Below are 16,859 nucleotides of genomic sequence, written 5' to 3'. Positions count from 1 at the left end.
CACACACATGCTCACACACACTAAAATGAGAGTGCAAACTTATGGTAGTGTATTGATTACACAAGGTCAGATAAAATTTGAATTTCTACATGTCCTTACATGTGAGTGCTTTTCTACAATGCCTTATTTGATATGTTTCAATCCTTCATGAAGACACATTGAATTTAGAAACATGTTTACTTTCAGCACAATTTATAAAGCACCTGTTGAAATACTTGGAAAGTTCACATTTCAAACCTGGATACTTTAAGATAGTCACCTCAATAGACATTTTGTGACTTTTACCCAGCCATCCATTTTGGTTACTGCTTTTCCTAACTGGGGACATGAGCGAACAGGAGTTTATTTTAAGTCAAGTCAAGTCAAGTCAAGTCAAGTCAAGTCAAGTCAAGTCAAGTCAAGTCAAGTCAAGTCAAGTCAAGTCAAGTCAAGTCAAGTTTATTTATATGACTTAAACCCACTTGACAACAAGGTTATCAAGCCAATCAACAATTTATCAAAAAGAGGTTGATAGACTTACTTGGAGGTTGTTTTTCACTAGACTACATCATCGCTAGCATTTATAAACTTATGACTCATTAAAGGGCCTTTTGTGCACTTGTTTCTGTCATCCCTCGTGTAACCTCCTTTGGTTGAAGCGGGCCAAGGGTGGGAAGAATCCCATGTTGCGGGAGGTGAAGCCACCAATCACCAAGACACAATGACGGATCCCCCCGTGGCAGACTTACAGAACATCCGTCAAACATGGCTTTGTTTGCTGCACATTCCTCGTCGCTTTTGTCTTCCCTCGAGCTTGCCTGCCAGTTCATCTGATCATACGCAAACCTCAAATTATGCTAACGTATTTGCAGTGATAATGCTAGAGCTCACACAGATAGTACAGAAATAAAAAAGTGGTCATTCCAATTCAATTTCTGTACTAGAGTAAAGCTACAAAGTAAAAACTGATATTAAGTACAAAAGTAAAAATTAATTTTTGGTGCATGTTATGCAGAACACTCGATATCAACTTTACATCACAAAATATCTCGCCCTTGTTCAAGAATAAACTAACGTCGGTTGGGCTTTTATGAAATCAAAAAGTGTGTTCCCTTATCTTTGCTATAATTGTGACCTGATTCTGAAAAACAATAAATGTTAAATTCAATAATGACAACAATATAAGAAAAAAAACCCACATCTTGTATGAAAGATTCAGATTAGATTGAATTATTGAATGTCAGAAGCCCGGCTGGCACAAGAACATTACATTCACTGTGAATAATTCTTGGCGCCAACAAAAATCAAACAATTCTCTTAAATAAGGCCACGGACGGGGAATATCTTATTTCTCACAAGCTCTGTCATGTAACAAACTTATTTTGACAAGCAATGAGTAGAAAGATAGATATACTTACTGTATATATCTTTGCAAATGTAGCAAAGTCAAGAAGTTATCATAAAAACAAACAGTACAGACACATGAAATGGGTTTCATTTTTTTTCTGTTAGTTAACCGCTGCCTTTTGTTCTCGAGTCATTGCAGGGGTTGCGGTCAACTCTGCATTGGTCTGTTTCATCAACTGTGTTTTAATTAGTTTGAAGGAGACGTGAAGACAGACAGCATGGACAATAGCCCAACCCCAGGCCACCAAATAGAACATTTCACCCTCCCACACACACATTGCTCTTGCTGTGTTTCTATGATATATAGCCAGAAATTATGCAAAAAGTACAGGTTGTGTTTGTAAAAAATAAACTGAAATAAACCTTACTCGCCCCTTTGACTATGCCTGTCAGATCATTTGCGATTAAGAACACGTTCCTACACTATGTTGAAAGTTCCATGATTATAATTAGCTATTTTTCCCATACTGTGGTAGCATTAAAAAAACATTCAGAGAAAAATCTAAACTCCACAAAGTAGAAATGGGTGTCACTTTTGGTTTATAAATTATTTTTCGGGGCAAAACTGATAGCACCCCACAAATTCTGCCAAGTAGCCAGAGACAAACGACATAAGCAGGAAGAGCTATTTTGTTGATTTATATGAATGGCTTTTGTACCCAATCGATTTTGTACTATAATTCCAGTAAAATTAATTGAGTTATTTTTGTTGTTTTTACTGCTGTAACCACCAGAAATCATCAAAGAATATCATATTTAAAAATATTGTAAGGCATCTACTTCAACATACAGAATTTGAATATACTCACACACACAATACAGTTGGTCTACCAAGATTAGAAGAAGTCTACAAAAAAATACTTATTGATTCAATCAACATGTATTGCACATGTTTAATATTTCTAAGAAGAAAAAGAGCTGAACTGTACTTAAATCTACTATACTGGACTGAACTGATTTCAGCCACTTTATAAGCACTGCCCAGACACCATGAGTCACACACACTTTTGAGAATCACTCTTCTAAGCTGTCCTAAGAAGTGAAAATGTGAGTATGAACGCTTGTTTGTCTTGACTGTACGTTGAGTTACAACCAGTGCGGAGACGCAAGTACTGAAATACTTGCCACGTGCTTTTACTTATTTTTGCTTATATTGTCAATTGGCGTGTAGCGCAGTGTTAAACAAACCAAACATGCGTAAGGTGGCTCAATTGTGAATTCCTGGGAAGAATAGAGGTGACAGGAACACAATGGAAAAACTCATTAAACTATCCTCTTTGCTGGCACACAGTGGATTTTGTGTGTGTCCGCTCACTGGGGAGTCCGCTACAATGTCAGCAGAGGAATGGACGCCACCCGGGGAGTCTGTCTCCCGTGTTTATCGTCTACTATGTGGCATAACCAAACGTGAGAGAGTGCTTTAAGGGGGGGCCGGTGTCTGAGCCCTTGTGGAGGTTAGCACAGTGACAGCCCTGGCCTGTGTTAAATTGTGGGAGAAAAAGAGCTGACGCGACGGGAGCTGATGTCTGACATGACCCGGCTCGGTGGGGAGCACCTCGGGGAGCTGCTGATGCTGACTGTGTGTGCGCGCGTGTGTGTGTGTACCAAAGCAATTAAGCGACAAAGTGCGACACTTAGAGTGTTCCAGGTTTGAATGGGCTCTTTACTTTTTCCTTCAACGCCTCTTGTTGATTCTGTAATGGGTGTCATAAAAAAAGCCATGAAAAAGGAGACACTCGCAGAACTGAGGTCTTGCGCAATATGGTGAGATTTGATTTTTTTCTGCCCACTTAAGTTGCAGCAATACATATTTTGCATATTTTGTACACAGACGCTGAGCGAATAGTGGAAAACCTCAAGTAAATTTCAGCTTATCTTGGAAATGCCACATGACCAGATTCAGGGAAAAAAAGGTGAGCCATGATTGGTTGTTACCTGAGCAACTGCGATGTAATTTTCAGTCAACAGCAAGTGGCAAAATGGCCACCCCTTGAGATGAATAAAAATAAAAAAAGCGCAAAATTAATCGGTGACATAAGACATATATTGTAATTTTTTTTACTTGTCTATTATTGACTTAAATTGTAAGGCATTTATTTTTAAGGGTAATGTCAAATGAATTTAAAATTAAATGTATTTTGGGATCATAGTTTCTGGTATATTTATGTAGGATTTATGCTGTTAATTAAATGTATTTTAGGATCATAGTTTCTGGTATATTTATGTAGGATTTATGCTGTTAATTTAGGTACTAATTATAAAGATTTTAAGTTGGGGTGCATCAGTTACTCATAGTTAACTGTTTTGCTGCTTCATATATCTCTTGTAGATGCTAAGGTCAACTGTACATACAAATATTGCTGTGAATGAAGTGTGTGTGTGTGCGTGTGTGTGTGAAAGAGCACCTTGATGGACATGACACTGGACTTCTCCTGCAGTGTAACCAAAGCTAAGTTCCCCCCTCCCCACTATGTGCCCCCCTCCCTCCATATCGAATGGCTCTCCTTGACCTTCTCGCTCTTTGTCGTCGTCGCTCACCCTCTCACTCCCTCCCTTCTTTCTTTCTTCCACTCGCTCCTCAAGGTGCATTCACGGCTCAGTAAAGTGATCTACGAGCCCCCCCCCCCCTTTTTTTTTGGACTTCTTCCACCATCTTCTTACCCCCTCGCCATGTCCCGCCGCTTGTATGATCCTTCCATTCTTTCATGTCTTCACCTCGGTGCCGTGTCTATTCTCTCCTCTCTGCTGCTGCTTTGCCACCAGCCTCTGAGAAATACCCACAAAGGCCCCCACTGTCTGCTGTGACCCCCTCAGCCCTGTCCAAAAGCAGCCAAGCGTGGGGCCAATGAAGGGGGGACCGTTTATTTCGAGCGCAAACCCCGAAACCCATCCCCATTTTTTTTTTTTTTACCTTTACCTCCATTTTACTCACTCACTTCTCATCCTTCTGCCTCATACTGGGATTTTGATAAATTCCCACTTGCTGAATCCCCTCCTGTTCCCAGTTTTCCTTAAAACTATCTCACTGTTTGGAGATGCCTGATTGACACATAAGTGAAAGGGAACATTTTGTTGGCAAGCTACTCGGCCATTTTGCTTTCAGTTACATGCTAATTAGTCTGTTAGCATCGGCCAAACTCATTTGGTATTTCTAACTACTCATGTTTGGGGCAGCACAATGCAATTGTGTTCTACTACGCTTTCTTGGGTATTTTCTGGGTCTTCTCGCATATCCCCAAAACTAGTCTCACTTGGCCATTCAAGGGTCACCCAAAGTAAAGTGGGACAGGCTTCGGCAACGGTACAGAAAATGTTTTTGAGCAGCCATTTATCTTAAGTTGTAAGTTCCCGTCAGGGGTCAAATTTGTGTCAAATCAACTGAAATGGTGGGAATCTTGAAACTGTGAAACTGTACATGTCATAAATATGAGTATTTTTTAATGGGACAGCAAGGGCAGTTTTCAAGAGGGAGCTTGAAACAGTCCCAAGAACTATTTGTTCTCTCACCACATTTGCACAGGTCTTTGAAGGGTCATGAGGGAATTTTGAAAACAAGTCCAAAGTTGTGTACATGTGTATTTTTATGGGACAGCATTAACAAGGGAAATTGAAACAATCTTGAGAACTTTTTCTGTTCCCATCATATTTGCACATTTTCCCACGTCAACATGCACCTATTGGTCTTTGATGGGTTAGGGGCAATCTGGAAACAGTAAAAGAGTAAAACATCATGAGAATAATCATAGATAAATTCTCGTTGACATTTTTAGTAAAAACAAGTGGTGTAAAACCACAATTAAGGATTAATCGTCAGCTCATTGTCAAACAAGGTCTGAATACACTAGATATGTACAGTGAAAAGATTTTTCTGAAGTTACTCAACTTTATTTTGTCAAGTGGTTGCAAAAATTAAAGTGGAATCATAGACTACTTAAAAATATATCTAGATCCAAATGTATTTCGTGCAACCATGGATAAAATAAAATTGAGTAAATTCAACAAAAACTTTTTTAATGTAATACATAATTCAACATTCACAAATATGAGGATTTGTGTGCGTATGGAATATAACATAAGGGTTTATTTAATACTTTCCTATGTGACGGTAAATTACAATCTTCATGATAATGACGTTGGGTTGAACTCCAAACTGTACCACCTTTGAGGTGTTCGACTTGCAATGGTGTTGGATGGATGGCTGGTTGCTTCTTTTGACAAGTCTCTCTGGTCCTTAGTAATAGATAACTTGCTTCCCGGCTGTCAATCAACAAGCCAGTCAGTGTGCAATTGCAAATGGCCTAATGGGTCTTGTTGTCCACTGAAGTGCCACCACTGCTCCCCTTCTGTCCGTCTGCCTCTCATGAATAGAATAAGTCTAATGGCGCTTGTTTGCCACTCCACTGCTCTCCCTTATCCACCTCCTGTGCTATCATGGCTGATCAGTGTAGCTGAAGATAAGTGTGTGCGCGCGCGTGTGTGTAGAAGTGCACACTGACCTCTTCCCTTTAAAAAAAAAAAAAAAATCAGTCCCGATCAGGTCATGTTTTCATTTGCCCCAATCAGCCTGCGACCGATAAGAAAATTTGTCAGTAGGAAATCAGAGAGGACCCTCTTGAAAGAGAAGGAGGGGATGAAGGGAGAGAAGTAAGATGATCACAATGTCCACTTTTCTTGGAAGACAAGATGTTAGTTGGTGGGAATTCTGCCAATCCTTGTTTGTTCCAAAAGTTTTTGGTGGGCTTGTTAATACACACCCAACTCATTTAGGCAGGACTTTGTTTACTTGGCTTCTGTCAAACACCAAGTTGGAAACACACAAAGCTCCAGTGACCAATGGCCATATTAATAAACAATAACCCCTCAAATGAAAGTCTACACCAGTCTCCCATAGGAATCCATATAAAGAAATGTACAATAAGGTGTCTGCCTCTATCTGCTCCAAGCATCCATTTAAAGCTAAATTAAGTCAGAGTGGACCTGCCATGAAAATGAAAACGCCATAACCCGAAAATGAAAAAAAAAAGAGAACGCTATTGCGTTAGTAGCTTGCACAATTGCATCTGCGCCAGTTCGCCTCGGCTCAATAAACGTGCTTGGGGAGCAATAAGGTGTCAATTAGAGGGACTGCCATGAGATTAGTCAGGTTTGTAGTGGGAAGCTTTGGGGACCAGGGGGCGCATAGTGATGAGAGGTAAGCATTGCAAAACGCATTTTGCCACATGTAATATTTAGTTCAGTTTCATTATTGACATCAGTGGATGCAGCTTGTACCTTAGTGTTAAAACATCAACACAACCGATATAGATGACATTTGATTATTTTTCTCCTCATTTCATTTTCCTCCATATACCATCTTAAAACAGTACTGCGGGGAACTGCAAAATTTACGCTGCATCAGTCAGAAGACACAACAATGGAGGAGAACAGAAGGAAGAAACTAATGTTGTCAAAGAGGAGACTATGGGCAACGATAGCAAATAGGAGATTGTGGAATTTAATACTATGGAGGAAAGAAATAAGGCATAACAACCAGGTAAACAAAAAATGTGCTTTTCATGGTTAGTTTTGTAATTTTGAGACATAACCTCGAATATTACAATAATGTCACTTTCGACCAATGAGAGACCAGCTTGGTGTGTGCGTGGGCAAAATCTGAACCCAAAGGGTAAATGCAGTCCATCAAAAACAGCCTCATTATTATTACTGATAGTTTGATTTTGGAGAGAGATTGATGACATCACCTAATTTAAGTGATTTGTCAGGTGGCCAATGGGCAATCCTTGTGTGTGCGTGTGTGTGTGTGAGACCCAACCCCAGGCCAATGGGTCAGAGTTGCTGACACACGCTCACACCCAGCGGGGCGACAAAATAATTAACTCTGGCTATGAGTGACAGACAGTTTGAACACGCACATACACAAATGCATGCAGAGGGCATTACTTTCCCATAATCCGTATCACTGACAAAACCCATGATTGATTTCCAATAAACACATGCTCAAATGAATGCTTGGATTGTATTGTTTTGTATTGTATGGGCACATGACGATGAACAGTCTCATATTGCATACACACTGAGGATAAGAGAATGAATGACTCACAACCTTGCTAGTTTAGCTACACAAATACCTCGCATTGTGACTCATGCTGGCTTTTGAGCATTTGTGTCATTTGACCATTTCCCTTAGAAAAAGGGCACTTGCAAATCTTTTAAGAAATGACAAAGGTAAAAAGAATGCCACTCAATAGAGCAGAGACAATCACCAATGTTTACTGGATAACAAAAGTAGGGTTAAAAAAATGATTGTGGAAAATGATGTTAAAGATGAAACCAGGAATGTCTGAACGTTTTCCTCCGAGCACCACATAAAGAAAAATCTAAGGCCACTAGCTTGAAATTCTGGGCTGGGTTGCAAATCCCCCAAGGCTGTAAATCATAAAGTCTTAGATTAGACAGACAAGTCCGTCGTGACTTAAATGTTTAACCCGAGTTTTCATCATTGAAAGCAAAAGCCATGTAAGTGAGGCCTAAGTTTGGAATCACTTCTTAACCTGAGCACGTATTGACCGTGGCTGGCTCTTGAGGTCCTGCTGGGTTAATCTACTTAAACAGTCAGAGACGGAAACGACTGGAAGCACGCGGGAACATTGTTGGAGGGCAAAACGAGCAACGCAACAAAAGAGGGTGAAGAGTCCGGAGGGATGAGAGCGGAGGTGGTTGAAGATTCCGAAAGAGGTCCCCCCCCCCTTAACACACAGCAGCCACCCGCCCCGTGGACTCCCCCGCAGACGATTCCTAGGAGGTGTTGGGTGTCCGCAGTGTCACAACTAAACAAAACCATTTGAAAACAAAGTGGGTGGGTGAATACGCCGCCGCAATCCGAGCCCACCGCTTTTGTGGCAGTGAAGAAAAACGGCCTCTCAGAATCAAGGGGATGGAGTGGCGAGCACGGGGTGGGGAGGTGCTGATCTTGGGAGGGCAGGGAGGAGGGGAAAGGTGGGGGGGGCACCATTTCAATCCACAAGTTTGCCCCCTGCGCACTCCCCCGCCCCTCCCCTACACACGCATACTTTTAAGTGCACCCTACAAAGGTGAGCAGACTTCATGAAACAGAATCTTTCATACAGAGATCCTGTAAAATAGCCTCATGTGTATTATATGATATCCGTCTTTTAAAATGAAATTATGCTCTTGTCTGAAGACAAATCAAAATCTACCGGGCTCCACATGGGCTCTCAACATTGATACTTTTCTATTTGCACAACCATGTATGGTACTTTTTCTAGTAGCAGTGTACCAAGCGATGTAAACCACTGGCGCTCTCTGGTTTGAGGATACTTGGAGAACAATTCTGTCGATATGTATCAATGCACTGGGGCAGCCTGTGTCAAAAAGCTCCTTGACATGCTTGACAAGACCTCCATACCTGAGATTACAGAGGGCACGGAGTCAATTGCTACACATAGAACATGCGCTTCAGGCTCGAGGACACGCACACACATGCACGCACATTCAAATCGGCTTCCGTGTAGGAAAAAGAGTTTGGGGGTTGGGGGGGGGGGAGGGAAAGTTTCAGGTGTGATTCCGAGAGAAAAGATTGAATAAAGCGCACAAGGAAAACGAAAGACAATCTGTTGCATTAAGCTTGGCCTGCACAGTGCCGGCATAGAGCCTTTTCTACACTCCTCTTTCAGCACAGCGCACCCAGGGGATGGTAATGCTAAGCGCACCTCCATTCTTTCCGCACAAACTTTGATTTCCTATTAGGTTGCTCCTGATGGGGCGAGGGAGAAGAGGAAGATGAAGAAGAGGAGGAGGTGGTGGATGCTGAGATGGTGGAGGGCAGGAGGGGAAAATGAAAAGTGCAAAGGAGGCAAAATGCGCAAATGGGAGGTGATAGGATTGGAATCATTTATCTGACAGTTTTAATTGCAAGTGGAGACATTAACATGCTAAACTGTTATGCAAGTGTAAAATGTGCTACTAATACTTTTTGTTGCAAAATTGTGTAATTGCTAAAACTTTATTCATTTTTATATTCATATTTATTTTGTGCTAACAGCTGATTCTGACTTTATTTATTTATTTATTTATTTATTTAATTTTATTTTGTGCTAAGAGCTGATTCTGAGCCATTGCAAACTGTGCATCCATACCCATTTTTAGAGCATCCCTTTGCTGTTCCATTAGAAAGACATGGGTTAGTTTATTGTACAGAAAGGCAAACAACTTGTATTTTTGGAGAAGTAAAATATGTGTAACTAAATGTCCATGAGATATCATATCATCCACTTTAAGCGAGTGTCAGTTAAAAGACATCTAGGATTGCACGTATTGTTGCCACAATTAACTCTGAATGGTAAACGTGCGTGTCCTGAATTTGGTGTCATCGGTTCCCATGAGGGCAATGCCTGAACACGACGTCTCGACTACGCAGGGAGTGGACACTTATTCATTTGTCTCTATTATTGTTCCGAATTTTCTTAGAGTTAACCCCATTTGCTTTTTGGATGGCATGTGGAGACAGTTCCAATGCAGGGTAGTTAAAAAAAAAAAATGCTAAACTTTTTTTTGTCAAAGAAAGGATCTGCTTCCCATGTCCCGTCTGGGAAAAAAAGGGGACAGATATTAAAGTCGGAGAGGCGAGACGGAGATTTGGAGACAGAAACATACCGAGAGAGACAAAAGAGAGCAGTGCAGAGGTAGTCAGAGAGAGAATGATTGATTGATGTGGTCAGTGAGGCGTCACTGATCTCCACGGGAGCCCCCATCCCTCACCCCACAACCTACTGAGTGACTTTTACCAGGTCTTGTTAGGGACCCCTAAAATATATTTTCACAGTAAACACGGATTTATGGAAATGGGGGATGGCTTAGAAGTCATGTTGAGCCAGGCTGATCAATTCTTACGGCTGGTGTGTGTGAAAGTGATATCCTTGTGTGTTCCCTACTTGGCCCACTCTGAGGCGCTCCACCCATGGCCGGGCTGAGAGCGAGAGTGGGTCTCTCCTGGGAAGTGGACAAGGAGGGAGGAGGGCAGTGCGAATTGAGCCCCTCTGAAAGGGAACCAAATCCAAGCAAAAAGGCTTCAATGTACTGTATCCCCTCACCTGAAAGCAGATACATGAGGAGGGGGGGTACAATACCAGCAGAAAGAGAGAGGACACTCGTTGACAATTTTTTTTTTTACCAACGAAGACTTTTTACTCAGCTCATCCATCTCCGGGCTCTCTCATCTTGCACCCGGTTAACGGTTATCTACAATAACAGGGTCTGCTTACATTGGGCCAAATGCAGCAGGTTAAAAAATGCAAACGTGACATCAAATAAAAGTGAATATTATGATGAATAGATCATATTTTTAATAGACTTCAATAAATAATGCTACAAATCAGATGGTGGGGCCATATGAATTGTCTGTTGCGTCATAAGCTTGAATTATAAGCACCGATGTCCTTATTAGACACCATGCCCCAATTAATTAGCTGTCCAGTCTTCCTTTTGGATAATCAACACAGAGCTCAAATTCCTTGTCAAATCTTCAATTTAAATAATTGAGCAGCACAGCAAAAACATATGCCATACTCCAAGTCTGTTATTTTATCTTCTTCTGTGTCTTTGAATAATAAGAACACCTTTCCCTAAATAGACATGAGACACAATAAAGACCTGCTTATTTTTTCAACTGGATAAATAAACAGCATTTCAAACAGATGACAGGCTCCAATTAATAGCCTGTCATGTCCACTTGGATAATTGGCACCTGGAAAAGATGTCGAGTCGTCTCGAAAATGCCCTTATCATTTGCCAGAATAAACAAACGCCGCACCTTAGAAAAATGTCCTGCCCCAATTATTTGCCTACCCATTTCTTCTCTTCAGAAATCAATACAGCACTTCAAATAGAGTTCTTGGATGCAATTAATCACCGGTGGTCAAACTAAATACGACTGAATTCCCCGGAGAGCTAAGTGTCAAATTAATTGAATGTTTCACAATAAATTTGATCAACAGAGTGGTGAAAATGACCGCTCAGATGATTTATGAATGTGTGTGTGTGTGTGTGTGTGTGTGTGTACAGGCACATGTACAAGCGGCAACCTCCCTGCACTCTTACATCGCTCTCATGTTCCGAGGTGTAAAAAAGACCAAAAAGCGCCTGCAGCCAACTCACTTCCGAATGATTCTGGCTTTTCTTTTCAAGTGGGCAGAATGGTGAAATCTTTTCCACCGGGTGAGGAAGAAGGAAGAAGAGGAGGAGGGCCGAACGCACGCCCAGGAAATTTGACCCTACTGGAAGACATACTGTGTCAAAGGGAGTAAATCGCCTTACAATTTAAGTGCTTCCTATTGGAAGGTACAGTACACACACACACACACACACGCACACACGCACACACACACACACACACACACACACACACACCCTGCAATTGCTGTGTGTTGGAGTGTAAAATTAGGTGGAGATTTTCGAGATTAGGGTTGTCACATCCTCTCTTATATTTCAATAAATGAATGCCGTACCTCCAATGGGCAAATAAGCAGTACACCCCAGTTATATCCTTGGATAAAAAAAAAATGTAGCACCCTTCTCCATTTAATAACTTCTCCCATTTAATATTTTATTTAATGACGGCCACACCTCAAATATATGCCATGCCTCAAAATAATTTTTGAGGTTGTCTACTCCAAATGCACCACCTGCAAATTGACACTATGCTGTGCCATCTTTCATTTGAATTATTGAATGCTCCAGCTCTAGTTGATGCCATGCCTAAAACAATTACAGGTCCCATCATGTTATAAATGAATAAAAAAAAAAAAAAAAACAGGGTGCCTTAAGAAGATGATTTGCCTCGATTAATCTTTGGTTTTGTTTATTTAAGTAGCCAAATAGCCACCACACTTTTAATCACCTGTCGTATCACCCACTTGAATAAAGACATCCCCCATCTTCAATAGATGCAAAATTAATTGAAAAAGAACATTATGCATGCAAGAATTTCTGCACACTCATGATACACCACATCCTCAAAACAATCCAACACACAAATGCACACACACAAGCACACACATATACACAGAAAGCCATGTAACGTATTCCAGAGGAGCACCTAGTATTGTGGATAATTGCCGGTCCCATTGTACTGTGTTTGAATGGGCTGGTTATCCAAGAAGCCTCATGTTCGAGTCCATGTACGTTTGCTTTGAAGGTGGCCCGCACAAAGAGCTAAAGCCTTGCCGGAACAAAAAAAGCTGGGCGACCCTGCTTCGCCCACAAACGGCTTTCATGGAAAGGAACCAAGAGATAAAATGATCCTCTTCATTCCACGGGTGCCTTGTTATAGTAGAGAGACCGCAGGATGTACAATGTCAAAATAGTTTAACACCTTCTCTTTAGAAGATGGAAAGCTTTTAGCCCGAGGGCACTCTCACTACTATACAGGACTTTCTTTTCGTTTTGCTCAAACTTTGACATTACTTTGGCTCTGGAAGATCTCTGTAAGCACTTTCTTAATTGGATTGGATTGCATCGGTTTCTGTAGGTATGTCTGGTTGGTTGAATTGGGTGACCTATTCATTTATCCATCCATACATCCATTATCTGTATCTTAACCTCTTGGGGGTCGCAGGCGTGCTGGAGCCTATCCCAGCAGTCATTGGGCAGTCAGCAGGGGCCACTCTGAACCAGTTGCCAGCCAATCGCAGGGCACACAGAGACGATCAACCATCCGCACTCACATCCCAATCAGCTCACCATGCATGTTTTTGGGATGTAGGAGGAAACCGGAGTGCCCACTCAAAACCCACTCAGGCACGGGGAGAACATGCAAACTCCACACAGGGATGGCCGGAGGTAGAATCGAACCGGCACCTTCTGAATTGTGAGGCGGACGTGCTAACCAGTGCTCCACCGTATTGTTTTAGTCTATGGTTAAATACTACAATGTAATATTCACCAATTGATGGGGACAGTGGAACAATCCATTCCAGAATTGTAAATGCACCATCAGTTTTCATGTTGTGACTCCATCTTGCATAAAAGTAGTTGGATAACTGAGGGGCCATTTACACCACAGCAGCCTCACATTGCACGACTCGAGTGCATCATTAACAATTAACAGCCTCACTGACTTGCCACTTGTTGCCATCCGACAGGTGCTCAGTGCCTCACAGCTGCACTGTGTGTGATCACCATGGGTGACGCCACACAACATACAGTAATACTGGGTTACTGTTGCTAATGAGAGGTGAGGCTCTTTTGAAGTCATGGGGGCCCACTGGCGGTCTATACAGTTGGTTAAAATGACATCGACTCAAATCACACTGACAACAATTGTCCTTTTTTTCGGGTATTTTTAGATGGAATAAATCATTTTCACATGACATCACATTTTCACAATTGACCGTTATGGAATCAAGCTGAAATCATCATAAAAACATAGGTATTTTGTGACAGTGAATAAATTAATATTCTTTACTGTCATAGAAGCGTAAATCAAGTAACGCTAAATAAAAACAAAATTAAGTAAAATTACTCACCCCTTGTTGATAGGTGAAGATAGGTTGGGTTGCCGACAATAGGATCATTTTAAATGTCGGAGCTATTATCACATTTTTCCTTCCTTTCCGCTGCTGGTACACTATGGCACAAAAGGAAAAAAAAATCACAATAAGACAAGGAAAATAAGAAAAGGTATGGAAACAATAAACAACACTGCATGTGACCGGGAGGGGAGTTTTTTTCCACTTAAAGATTAAAACAGCACATTTAATTTATCTTTCATTAGTATGGTTTACTAATTGTTGCTTTAGCCAAGGACACGCTCACTTTTGTACAAGTTTAGTTTTCTGTTCTATGGTTATCATCACGCTTTCCTTCCTTGTCATGTATTGTACCCATCTATGGTGGCATTTCGTAGAAACCCCCAAAGAATGAGCAAAACATAGCTATTAAACTTTTGCAGTCTGTGCTATGTTTTGTGTGTCTATTTTTTCCCCCTCAATTTCAGATGCCTATTTTTTTGGCTTTCAAATTTGCATGACACATTTTGAGGTTCCACTCTAATGTCATGCATGAAATGATCACTTGATGACTTTTCATGAGGATTTGGGGTTGCAGCCCTACTACAAAAGTGCCATCGTTTTTCCCCTCGCTGTCATTATTCCCCCCGCATGTCGGCCTCCCTCTCTCACCCGCTGCCCTATTGGACAGCAGATGGAGACTGTGGCCCAGTTCTGCCTTTTGTCTCAGGTCCCCAGAGAGAGACCTGGATGTGGCTTTCTTGGACAAGCACACGGCTCGCTCCACTCCTGTGAGGCCGCCTCTTTCTTTCTTTCTTTCTTTCTTTCTTTCTTTCTTTCTTTCTTTCTTTCTTTCTTTCTTTCTTTCTTTCTTTCTTTCTTTCTTTCTTTCGTTCTTTCTTTCTTTCTTTCTTTCTTTCTTTCTTTCTTTCTTTCTTCAGTCCCTCATTAATTGGAAGCATCGAAAAAAGCCTTGTTAGTCAATAGTGAAGATAGATTTCTTTGCATGTTTGAAAAATGTTTTAAAGCTACAGTAACTTGAAACAATGTGTTTTGTCGTTTACAGCATTACCTTCTCAGGTTACCAGTTTTGCGTGGTTGTTACGTTTCATAATGTGAATAATGCATGCGTGTGTAACCTCCACCTGACCAGTGTTCCACCTGTTGTTCATAAACTGTCCATTCACCGTTTTGACGTTGATCCTAAATTAGCTTTTAGAGACAAGTTTAGCATGGTCTAGAATTTTAGTTTAAAGCGATGGGAGGAAGACAAAAATGTTGTGCAATAGTTTAGACTATTCCACGGGGGTGGGTACTTTTTACACAATACAGTGACACAACTCATTCCTTCAAAATACATGCAAAATTTGAATAAGAAACATCATAATACCACTAACTAATAATCCATCACCACTTTTTTGTTACAAATTCACGCAACCACAATTTTTTTGTTGGTCAGGGATGATAATTCATTTCGTGCATATTGTCATTGTCGTGTAAAAAATATGTAAGTCCGAACTGGTATTGCACAGTATTTACAAGCTTTCCTCCATCTTTTTATCTGCAATATCATCTGCATATTCCACTACTGTCTAATAAAAAGCATGGATCTTTGAGTTTTGTCTTCCTAATATATCTATTATATTTAATGCAGAGTGGTGATTTAATTGTAAAATAAAATGAAGATTAATACTGACGTCCCTGTACCATGACTGACTGACATATCTTTGTGTACTTGATAATAACACAGTATAATTTAATATACTATCAAGACTATTCTTTCTCACAGTGCACATCCATGCCGCTGTTTTGAGAAATATGATCTGAGTCCAATACAAGCGGTAGATGTGATCATCCTAATACACTCCCGGCATATCATCAGTTAATAATTGAAGAGGAGGCCATGACAGAGGCGCTGCGAGGTGATTGGTTGTCGTGTCTATCTTCATGAATAATTTCTGACTATTTTTGTTTTGTATGTATGTGAGTGCATGTGCGCGTGCGCGTGCGTGTGCTTGTGTGTGACACACTCCCGGCAAAAACTTTGCGATGAGTTGTAAAGATGGAGTGAAAAGAAAGCGGGATGGCTGGAGGAAGGAGGGGAGGGTGAGGGTGCATGCGACCACATGTTTGTTTGTGCTGAAAGAGCGAGACAACCGACGTGTGCGTGCACGCGTGTGCGTGCGTGTGTCCTCGGGGACGCGGGCGCTCACCAGCTGACAGCGTGCAAGCTCCCACTCCGGGGGCCATCCAACACCTTGGCGCATGCACGGACAAAAGCCGCCCGATGGGAATGCACGCTCCTCTGCGAGACTCATTTAACACGCGGGGGAGACCTGCACCGCAACACTTCAACCTGAAAGAAAACAAAAGAAGGAAAACAAAACACAGTACAACGTCAAAGCGTTGCATTTTCCGACCCAGTTGTTGCAAGTAAACGCACCAGGTGGGCACACGCCCGCGCATATACATGGCATATGGCAAGCGAGCGCGTGCAACTTTTATTTACTATATATGACCAGAGAGGAGATCCAATGTTGAATATGCCGTTAAAACTCATTGGGATGAGTATAAAGATGCCCTTTGGGACCGATGTATTATCCACGTGGCCTCTTATAGAACAACTATTGTTGTCGCAAAACATCTGACTTGCACAGCGCACGTAAATTCAATTGATGTTTAAAAAAACAGTAAACAACATCCCTGTTAAATAAAACAGAGATAAAATCGATATAACACATTGATTCCATTGCCATTGAAAATCATGTTGCAACTGTATTGTATATAAATTTAGAGCTGTTACGTTGCTTTTGCACGGATTATATACTCTGTTATATCCTACACTCAAAAAGGTTTTATTGCCATTGAAAGAGGAGCAATACCGATAAAATGTCGTTTTTATCTCAAAAAAGACTAATGAAACAAAGACGACATTTGGCATCTCAAACT

At 41.2% G+C, this 16,859-nt stretch overlaps 1 long non-coding RNA gene across 1 annotated transcript; it reads left to right on the top strand.

Annotated features, from left to right (window-relative positions):
* Window positions 1-2,398: 2,398 nt before the first annotated feature.
* Window positions 2,399-15,678, top strand: LOC125994594 (uncharacterized). Its single transcript, XR_007490641.1, has 3 exons — window positions 2,399-2,433; window positions 3,218-3,299; window positions 11,590-15,678. It is a non-coding gene; the product is annotated as an uncharacterized lncRNA (long non-coding RNA).
* The last annotated feature ends 1,181 nt before the right edge of the window (window positions 15,679-16,859 follow it).

Source organism: Syngnathus scovelli, chromosome 3, assembly GCF_024217435.2.
Source record: "Syngnathus scovelli strain Florida chromosome 3, RoL_Ssco_1.2, whole genome shotgun sequence".
NCBI classification, from domain to species: Eukaryota; Metazoa; Chordata; class Actinopteri; order Syngnathiformes; family Syngnathidae; genus Syngnathus; species Syngnathus scovelli.
The sequence above is the reverse complement of the archived record's forward strand: the minus strand, read 5'-3'. Positions and strand labels throughout refer to the sequence as shown.